This window comes from Saccopteryx leptura, chromosome 6, assembly GCF_036850995.1.
Source record: "Saccopteryx leptura isolate mSacLep1 chromosome 6, mSacLep1_pri_phased_curated, whole genome shotgun sequence".
Taxonomy (NCBI): domain Eukaryota; kingdom Metazoa; phylum Chordata; class Mammalia; order Chiroptera; family Emballonuridae; genus Saccopteryx; species Saccopteryx leptura.
The window spans coordinates 26,653,922-26,665,503 of NC_089508.1; positions in this window are offsets into that span (position 1 = coordinate 26,653,922).

An 11,582-nucleotide genomic window follows, 5' to 3' on the forward strand; every position below is an offset into this window, starting at 1 on the left:
AGCCCAGGGTTTCAAACCAGCGACCTCAGTGTTCCAAGTCAACGCTTTTTCCTTTGTGCCACCACAGGCCAGGCCATCTAGCTTATTTTTCAAGTTTCCTAATCTGCCCGAGGCCTTCACTCAATTTCTCTATCCTCCACACCTGTGTCAAAGATCCTTCTGAAATGCAAATCGAATCCTATCACTCCCTGCTTAAAGTCTTACAATTGCTTTTCCCTATCTGTATGATAAAGTCCAAACTCTTCAGTGTGACCAGGCACCTGGCCTCTGGCTACACTGAGATCCTTCATGCAGGTGTTTAGCTTTACTCCTACCACACTACCAGGCATAGCCCCAAAGTGTTTCTAACACCTTCAAATGCTTGTGTGGGTTGTTCCCAGATCTTATTTACCTAAAGATTCCTAATCATCCTCTAAAGCTGTTTTTAATTCCTTCCTAATCCCTTTGGGCAGAGTTAACAGATAGCTTTTCTGTACTTCCAAAGCATTGTGTATCTGTGCTTTGTAATGTCCTATTTACCTGTGTCCCTTACTCAGCAGAGTAGTGGGAAGAAAAAGATGACTCTCTACAGGCATACCTCATTTTATTGCACTTCACTTTATTCTAGTTGACAGATGTTGCATTTTTTTACAGATTGAAGCCAAGAACCCCCAACAGCAAAATGATAACACCTCACTTTATTGCAGTGGTCTGGAACCAAACCCAAAATATCTTCGGGGTGTGCCTGTAGTTTCCTGGACCCTCTGCACAGAACATTGTGCTTATACTCTGTAGGTACTCGATAAATACAAGTGGAGTGATGAACACTGCCATGCTTTGAATACTGCTGAACACAGCTAAAGAATCCAAAAGCAGTGATAAGGACCTACGGCAATCCCTCACAGGGGTTATTGTTAGTATTTTTGAGATGGCTACTTAATTTTTTCAGTTTTATACCATTAATTCTTGAGATTCTGATCTAAGGTTTATAAGTTCAAGCCTGAATGATGCGACAAAGCATTTCTCCCAGAATTTCAGTGACCACCCATGTTAACCTTAGATGTTACCGTTACAAGTCACACACACACACACACACACACACACACACACACACACACACACATGCGCAATAGCATGCAAAGATGCAAAGTCCCTTTATCTCAGGATAAAGGTTGAATTGATTCACATATGAGCTTCTATGGAGTCCAAGGTGCAACCCAGTAGACTTCTACCCTCCTCCGTATGTAGAGCCTCCCAGGACACAGCAACATCTATTAGGACAGAGTTTATTAATTGGACAGGGTTCAAAAGAGAAGTTAAAGAGTTATCCCTGGCCAGCTAGCTCAGTTGGTTAGAGCAGTGGTCCCCAACCTTTTTTGGGCCACAGACCGGTTTAATGTCAGAAAATATTTTCACGGACCGGCCTTTAGGGTGGGACGGATAAATGTATCATGTGACCGAGACAAGCATCAAGAGTGAGTCTTAGACGGATGTAACAGAGGGAATCTGGTCATTTTAAAAAAATAAAACATCGTTCAGACTTAAATATAAATAAAACGGAAATAATGTAAGTTATTTATTCTTTCTCTGAGGACCGGTACCGGTCCGTGTCCCGGGGGTTGGGGACCACTGGGTTAGAGCATCATCCCGAATGCAGAGGTTGCTGGTTCAGTCCCAAGCCAGGCACACATAGGAACAGATTGATGTTCCTGTCTCTCTCTCCCTTCCTCTCTGTCTCTAAAATCAATAAAATAAACATTTAAAAAATATATTTAAAGAAATTATTGTATAAAGAGGAACAAATATATGGTGATAGAAAATGATTTGACTTTGGGTTATGGGTACACAACACAACAGTTCAAATGCTATAAAGATGTTTACCTGAAACCTATGTACTCTTATTGATCAATGTCATGCCATTAAATTTAATTTTCTAAATAAAATTTAATAATTATTATAAAATATGTATCCAAAATGGTATATAATACATGTGTATGGTTTAAAGAAAAATAATAAAGGAAATACTCACACTTACCACCCAGTTTAAGAAATGTAAAAGCCCTGTGTGGCCCTCCTTGCTGATCGCCCCAAAGTTAACCACTGCTACACTGAATTATATATTCACCATCCCTCACTCCTCAGTGTCATTGTAGCTTTGATATGCATGTACTCTAAATTATACTCATTTTTGCCTATTTTTAATTTTTTTAAATTCAGTTTAGAGAGAGGAGAGAGAGAGAGAGAGAAGGGGGGAGGAGCAGGAAGCATCAACTCCCATATGTACCTTGACCAGGCAAGCCCGAGGTTTAGAACTAGGGACCTCAGTGTTCCAGGTCGACACTTTATTCACTGTGCCACTACAGGTCAGGCTGCCTATTTTTAATATTAAAAATTTTTTTAATTGATTTTAGAAAGAGGAAGGGAGAAAGAGAGAGAAACATTGATTTGTTGCATTTAATTAATTAATTAATTAATTCAGTGAGAGGAGGGGAGGCAGAGACAGACTCCTGCATGAACCTGACTGGAATCCACCCCATAAACCCAGAAGGGGGCAATGCTCTTCCAATCTGGGGCATTGCTCTTTTGCTCAGCAACTGAGCTCTTCTTAGCCCCTGAGGCACAGGCCATGGAGCCATCCTCACCATCTGGGGCCAACTTTCTCCAAACAAGCCATGGCTGCAGGAGGGGAAGAGAGAGAAGAGAGAGAGAGAGAAGTGAGAGAGGGGTGGAAAAGCAGATGGTTGCTTCTCCTGTATGCCTTGATTGAGAATCTAACCCAAACTATTCACACTCCAGGTCGATGCTTTACCACTGAGCCAACCAGCCAGGGTCTGTTCCACTTATTTATGCATTCATTGGTTGATTCTTGTATGTGCCCTGACCAGGTATTGAGCCCACAACCTTGGCTTATAGGTATGACACTCTAACCAACGGAGCTACTGAGCCAGGGATGGTTTTGCTCATTTTTTAAATTGAGGAAAAGATGTATTTACTTTCAAATTATATAAGAAAAAAAATGTTTCTAATAAGAATAAATGGTTCAGTTAATGGAAAACACCACAGAGTGGCAGCTCATCTTAAATAATAAACACAGCACTTTTTCCCCTTACTGAAATTCCCCAATATTCATATGTGTGATCCGAACACTCACTTACATCCTTGCTTATTTATTTTTAAATACAATTTACCAGCCTGACCTGTGGTGGCGCAGTGGATAAAGCGTTGACCTGGAAATGCTGAGGTCGCCGGTTCAAAACTCGGGGCTTGCCTGGTCAAGGCACATATGGGAGTTGATGCTTCCAGCTCCTCCCCCCCTTCTCTCTCTCTGTCTCTCCCTCTCCTCTCTAAAAAAATAAATAAATAAATACAATTTACCACATGATAGATAGAGCTATAACCTATCTTTCCCTCTCTGGGCTCCTTAAAATAGAGACTATATGCTTTGTATTACTCACGATACCTAGATTTCATCTATCTGTCTTTCTCTTCAGTTGCAATTAAGAAAAATGGATAGATAAATACCCAATAAAAATATAGACATTGTTTGACTATTTTTAAAAAACATATATGGAATCACAGTCCTTGTATCATTCTGTGACCTTCTTTCACCCAACATTATGTTTGTTTGTTTTTAATTAGCAAGAAAGAGAGACAGAAAGGAAGGGAAAGAGATGAGAAGTATTAACTCATAGTTGAGTCACTTTTTAGCTGTTCATTGATTGTTTCTCATATGTGCCTTGACTGGGGAGCTCCAGCCGAGCCTACACTCAAGCCAGACCTTGGAGTTTCAAACCTGGGTCCTCAGCATCCCAGGTCAACACACTATCCACTGTACCAACACCAGTCAGCCTCAAGCTTATGTTTTGAGGATTTATCCATGTTAAGTTGAGCTGTAGTTCATTGATTTTTCATTGCTGTATTTCACAACACTTAACTCTACTTTCCTAATTGAAAGATAAGATGGCAGAATTCATGTGTTTAGGGTTGGGTGATTTGCCAGTGTGTTCTCCCTACCTTTGCCAGAAACGGGGTCTTTGGGCCCAGCAAACAGCCTCCCCACCAGTGTTTGGACCTCTATGGGAGGGAGAAGCCACACAGCCTCTCCTTCCTGCAGAGCTGAGATGCCATATTTTGGTGCTGGGCTGATTTCAATATTCTCAGGAGGATACAGGGAGAGAGTGTTCACTTTGGAGCTGCCTCGTGGGGGGATTTGGAAGAAGTGTTCAGGCACTCCCTGCTGGAGGCCAGTGCAATGGAAGACACTTACTAATTTCAGTCCCCAAATTTTCAAGGGGCTCTGTGGGTCTTTAGGCAAGGACAGAGAGTTGGCATTTCAGGGAGGTCCTCTCTTAGCTGGCTTTTCTGGACATGAGTTGGAATAGGGCTGGGACGTGGCAAGGGGGCAGCCAACCAGCTCTAGCCTCTATCTGCATATTCATAAGCCCCCCCACACTGGTTGGCTGTGCTGAGCAACCCTACTGTCCCCAGAGCCCATGGCTGCAGCAGGGTTGGGTCTGTCAGACAGTGCCTCGCACTGAGAAGGGGCAGAAGGCTCCCCTCACCTAGCCACAGGCACCAGGCCTGCCTGGGGAGGAAGCAGGGAAACCAGAATCACTTCCTGGCCATGGCTCTGTGTGCCCAAGGCTGGTGAAGAGTGGACTGCTTCATCTCCTGGGGTGTGGGACCCCACTTGGCCGCAGAGCCCAAGACTTGGACCTCCCTAGAGGCATCTTCTCTGTGAGTAACCATCCCTTCCATTTCCCTTGCCAGAGCACTTTTAAAAATGATGACATGTTTATTATTAAAATGTTTAAATACGCATAAAAGTGGACAGACTAGCAGCGTCTATATACCCATCACCTAGATTTAACAATGGTTAACATGTTGCCACATTGGCTCCATTTATTTTTCTTGGCTGAAATACTTTCAAGTACATTACAGCCACAGAGACATCGTACTCCTAAATATCACGGTATGCATCTCCGGAGCACTTCTGAAGCTCTTCTGTCACCAGGTTCTCACACCTGTCTTGATTGAGGGGGCAATTTTCATTGCCAGTTCAGAAAAGTGGGACAGGCAGGCAGTGTGGTTTGAGGGCAAATGGCTGGGAGTAGAGCTCAAACCTCTTAACTCACAGCCACGTGAAAAGGATCTCTTACATCCTGGGATGTTACCTAGATGGTGATGAAGACATCCAGCCACTGTGTGACCTTCGGCATACCACTTCATGTCTCTGGGCTTTGTTTGCCTCATAGATAAGGCAAGGTCATGGCATGAAGACGCGAGGTTCCCTAACACTGGTCTGTGATGTTTCCAGAATAGACAATGTACGGAGTTTTTTTTACAAAGCTACATTTATTTTAATATTGCCTTCTTCATTTTTCTTTTTCTTTTTTAGATAGGGTGGTTCAGATTCTTTCATGAAATAAAAATGATAGTAGATTATAGTCTCTTATATGTTTATTTTGTGTGTGTGCCAGTACCTATAAATAAAATATTAGCCATTCTCAAGCTGGTCCAATTATTTTATTTTGTTTTATTAATGGTTGAAACCTAAGAGTCTAGAAACCACCCACTATACCAGGTGATTCCTTAAGCCCGTGCTGGCGCTAACGTTCCCCGCTAGGGCTGGTCTGTGGGCCCCCCCAGACCAGCCCTAATGGAAAAGGAAACTGCAATTTAAGGAGTTACTATTATCAGGGCTGCAGAGTACAGGCACTGGGTATGTGTTATTACATGTAATCTCACTACAACCCTCAGAGATGGCATTGTTATCAACTGCATTTGACAGAGGTAGAAACTGAAGGGGAAAGTAAGCAAAGTTAACTTGCATAAGGTCTCATAGAGCTAGTGAGTCCTGCCCAGGACTCCAACACCTGGTAGATCATTCAGTAGTTCATGGGCACCGGGGAAGTTGATCATAATAGCTTCTGACTTGGTTGTATGTTTTTCTGTCGATGGACAGGGCTATGAGGCTTGAGCAGTCAGTCTGACCTTCCTCTCCCCGTTTCCGGCATCAGTCAGTGGGGCAGGGAGAGCTGCTCAGGGCTGAACTAGAGCTGGATGGTCCATGCGGGGTTCATGCGGGGGCCCCTGAGTTGCCTCAACTTAGAGAATGAAACAGAGATGCGACTGTAGATGAAAATACCTTAGTAAAGCATAAAAATGCTGTCTGACCATGAGATGTGCTTCCCTGAACAAACCTTAGATTGGCAGCTAAGTCTGCTGAGCCTAGCGAGGACTTGATGGAAGTACTGGATGGTTCAGGAATACTGTGTGCAAGTCAGACAAAAATGTGTTTGGACATAAACGTGCGATTAAGTGACCACTGTTATGCATCTCACACAGTGGACCTCAGGTCCTGTGACATCTGCATCAGAGAGGTCATTTCAGGAGAAGGGATTTCCTCCGTATTTCTCCAACCATATTGTATGTGGGTGGGTATCTACTAGGCACAAGGCTGGTCCAATTATAACCCAACTGAGTCTAGGAAATGAAGGAACAAAATCACAAAGAGAAACACTAAAATTCCCCCCCCCCCCAAAAAAAAAAACCTGCCAGGAACTTGATCCAGAAACTAACGCTAGACCTTCTTGTATAAATCCGGATTGGGCATCAATGACAGTGATGAGAAGGAGTTAGCCCCTCTTAGGCGTTGGTGCCTTTTATCTAAGGACTCTCCATAGCCCGCCTTATTTTATTGATTGGTTCCCTGGTGGCCCTGTTGAAGTGTGTCAAATGTGTTTGCTGTTCCCTAAATGTGGACACACCACAGAAGGAGAGCTGCTGGTCTCACCTCAACCGGACCTGGGAGAAACCCTCCCTCTCACCACTTTGAGCAGAACTTGGGAGTCTCGAGGGAGATCCAATGGAGGACCACAGACTCACAGGGAGAAGTGTTCCCACGTTAGGTGGTGATCGTGCAATATATAATGTCGCAGATGCTGCCTGTCTTTTCTGGTGATCCATGCAGTCAATGTCATAGAAGCTGTCTTTTCAGCTAGTGCCCATGGCTTCTAACACTTCAGCTAAAAGGAGAGGACACAGCTTCTTTCTTTTGTTACTATTTATGTTACACTTTCTAGCTATAAAATCCTATATAACTTTGCAGATATCTTTTGAGCCCTGTGTTCTGTGCTTATTTTTGTAGCAAAATTTGTTTCTCCAATGGGGCTTTTAATGTCTAGTGCCCAGCAATTTATATATATTTGGGAAAGACTCGATAAGAGAAAATGCAAACTTTATTTCATAGACTTAATTTTTTTTAACTAAAAAAGATTTTATTCATTGATTTTTAGAGAGAGGACAGAGAGAAAATGGGAGGGAGGAGCAGAAAGCAGCAGCTCATAGTAGCAGTCGCTTCTCGTATGTCATGACCCAGCAAGCCCAGGGTTTTGAACTGGTGACCTCAGCATTCCAGGTGGCTCTATCCACTGTGCCACCACAGGTCAGGCTCATAGACTTAATTTTTTTAGAACAGTTTTAGGTTCCCAGAAAATTTGAGCAGAATGTACAGGAATTTTTATATAGCCCTTGCCTCCACACATGCACAGCCTCCCCCACAATCGCAAGTTTTTAATTACCAAAGGCGAAGGTTGCTTTTTTTAAATTAGAAAAGTAAAATATACCCATCAAAAAATATGTAAAATGCAGAAAAAAGAAGTAGAGAAAAAACATATACCCGTGGTTCTGCCACTCATGAAGAACTATTGCTTACATTTGAAGGTAGTTCTTTCTCATCTTTTTCTTTGTGTTTTTTTTTTTTTTCTTCATTTTTCTCAAGCTGGAAACGGGGAGAGACAGTCAGACAGACTCCCGCATGCGCCCGACCGGGATCCACCCGGCACGCCCACCAGGGGCGATGCTCTGCCCATCCTGGGCGTCGCCATATTGCGACCAGAGCCACTCTAGCGCCTGAGGCAGAGGCCACAGAGCCATCCCCAGCGCCCGGGCCATCTTTCCTCCAATGGAGCCTTGGCTGCGGGAGGGGAAGAGAGAGAGAGAGAGGAAAGCGCGGCGGAGGGGTGGAGAAGCAAATGGGCGCTTCTCCTGTGTGCCCTGGCGGGGAATAGAACCCGGGTCCTCCGCACGCTAGGCCGACGCTCTACCGCTGAGACAACCGGCCAGGGCCCCCTTTGTGTTTTTAATATGTAAAATCTCTCCCCCAGTTATTATAAAATAATATTCTATTAGCTCTTCTTAAACATGATTTTAAAATAATAGCTGCATACACTAGTCTCTCCTAGATAATAGCATAATTTATCATTTATTTTACCAATCATTACTCTTATAAATAATACTGGGATGAGCATTTTTGACATAAATCTGTGTCTGTAACATATTTTTTTATTTTGCTTTTTAGATGTAGAATCATTAACTCAATTGGTATAAGCATGTTTAAGTTTTATAATATATACCCCATAAATATTTCCCCAAAACATATGAAATAATGAGCAAGATTACGGAGAATCAAAGAAATGCAGATAGTAAGATAACACTGTCACCCATCAAATTGGCAAAGAGTTAAAAGATTGACATTGCCTAATGTTTTGTTGTTTTTTTTTTTCATTTTTCTGAAGCTGGAAACGGGGAGAGACAGTCAGACAGACTCCCGCATGCGCCCGACCAGGATCCACCCGGCACGCCCACCAGGGGGCGATGCTCTGCCCATCCTGGGCGTCGCCATGTTGCAACCAGAGCCACTCTAGCGCCTGAGGCAGAGGCCACAGAGCCATCCCCAGCGCCCGGGCCATCTTTGCTCCAACGGAGCCTTGGCTGCGGGAGGGGAAGAGAGAGACAGAGAGGAAAGCGCGCGGAGGGGTGGAGAAGCAAATGGGCGCTTCTCCTGTGTGCCCTGGCCGGGAATCGAACCCGGGTCCTCCGCACGCTAGGCTGACGCTCTACCGCTGAGCCAACCGGCCAGGACAATGCCCAATGTTGATGAAGATGAGGGGATATGTATTCTTTCATAGTTATGGTAGTAAGAGAGTGTATGGACTATTTAATTAAAAGTGTATATACAGCTAATGCATGAATACATTTTCTTTTTTTTTTTATTTTATTTATTGATTTTAGAGAGAGAGAGAAAAGGGCAGGGGAAGGAGCGGGAAGCATCAACTCATAGTAGTTGCTTCTCATAGTAGTTCCTTGACCCGGCAAGCCTGGCGTTTCAAACTGGCGACTCAGCATTCCAGGTTGATGCTTTATCCATTGGGCCAGCACAGGTCAGGTAATGAATACATTCTTATACACATTCAATTAATACAGGAATATACAGAGTAAAAATGGAAAGTTTTCCATTAGTCTCTCATCTTCACTCCCAGTTGGTACATTTCTGGAGGGCATTTGGGCAACAAGTAAAAACGTTTAACATATGCCTAGTCTTTGAAACAGAATTTCCCCTTTTAGAGGTATATTCTAAGGAATAATAGGATAAGTTCCCGCAGGTGTAAATAGAGGAGTGTTCATCTCAATATTATTCATATACCAACAGCTAACACTTATCAGCAATTTACTGTGTGCCAGAAACTGTTCTAAAAACATATGTTAACTCACTGGATCCTCACAAAAAACCCTACGATAACAGTAGGTATTATGGTTATTCCCATTTTATTGATGAAAAAACTGAGGTACAGAGAGATCACAAAACTAATAAGTGGCTCTAAAGATCCAAATCTAGGCAGTCTGATTCAGAGGCCCACAGTCTCAATCTTCATACTATGTTGTCTCTACTGCTATGATAGTGAAAACAGAGGAACAAATCTGTCTATCAAAGGGAATTTATTAAATCAGTTACGGTACATCCATGCACTGGAATATCATCAGCTTTTATAATGTTGCTGTAGGTTGACATGAAAGAGAAAAACGTGAAGCTATAGAACTATGTATTTATAATTCCAGTTTTGGTTTTTAAAATGTATATAATTATGAGAAATGATGTAAATTTATCTGTACACAGAGAAAAAACTTTGGGAAGAAAATGAACACCAAAATATTAACCTTAATTTTTTCTGGAAGGCAGCATTATAGATTTTCCCCCCTCTTAATACATTTCTGTAGCTGGGAAGTAAAATGATCCTGTATTATTTTCAGAATCTAAGAAAGGCAGTAAAGCTATTTTTAAAGGGTTGTGACAATTGCTACTTTTCTCAGAGAATATGAGAGTGCTTCTAGTTAATTTTCAAACAGAAAGCATGGCTGCTTCACGCCACACCCAGATAAAGGGCTTTGAGCAGCATGCTGGCCCCGGCTCGGAGGTTTCCTGTTTCTCTGCCTAAATACAGAGCTTCCATGATTGTCCTGCAGACATGGGCGTAAGCATCTCTGGGCATCCAACCACATTGGAGTCTAGCTGGATATCCAGATTCTGGCCTCAAGACATGTCTGCTGATTGAGTCCTGACTATCACCCTAGTAGTTCTGCCTTCTGGAGCACACAGACTACACGGAACCTCAGAAACCATAGCTTAAACACCCACAAGGGAGATCTGGGAAACTGGGTGGGTCTAGGCTGTCTCTTGCATGTGTGCACGCTCTCTCTCTTCCTTCCTCTCTCTCTGTATTGACTTTGTTCCATGTAGGTGCTACAGCAATCTGAAATAAAGTACCTCTAATAAGGAAACAACAACAACAACAACAAAATAACTCTAAATGAGTTAAATGAGTTATTTTGTGGTGTACACAGAACAATTTATTTAACTGAGTCAGCAAATATCTCTTTGGTGACAATTGGTGGTCATGTCACTACTTGGAAACCCAAAGGGAGCTCTCACAGTCTAATGGGGAAGACATACCAATTGCTTCGACATTTCAGTTGGGTTTTTAAAAGAGGAGTTGGGGTTTGTCAGGTAGAAAAGTGGGAGAAAGGCCTTCCAGGCAGAGGGAACAGTAAGTGCAAAGACACGGGGCAGGAAGGGGTTTGACAACTGTGAAACTCAAAGCCCCAGACAGCTCAGCATAGGTGAGTGTTGACGGTCGCCAGGTGGGAGAATGGTTGAGAGTATGAGTGGAAAAGGTGAAGGGGACTAAGAAGTGAAACTCTCCAGTAATAAAAACAGTCACGGGGATGTAAAGTACACATAGGGAATCGAGTGAATAATAGTATAACAAATGTGTATGGTATCAGAGAGGTACTAGACTCATTGGGGTGGTCACTTTATAAGGTATATAAATGTCTAATCACTATGTTGTATACCTGAAACTAAAATAATAATTGTATGCCAATTGCAATTAAAAATAAATATATAGCCTGACCTGTGGTGGCACAGTGGGTAGAGCATTGACTTGGAATGCTGAGGTCGCCAGGTCGAAACTCTGGACTTGGCTGGTCAAGGCACATATGAGAAGCAACAACTACGAGTTGATGCTTCCTGCTCCTCCCTCTGCCTTTCTCTCTCCCTAAAATCAATAAATAAAGTCTTTTACAAAATAAATTTATAAAAAACATAGGTGAGTGTTGAGAGTAGTGACTCCAAAACCATCAGATTATACTTGGCAATAACAAATTCTTTAAAATTATATTAATTTGGCAAGTCATCTGTTTTTATTTTGAGTAATTCACAAATGTCTCACTCAAAGCTAAAACCTTCTAATTATTCTGACCCG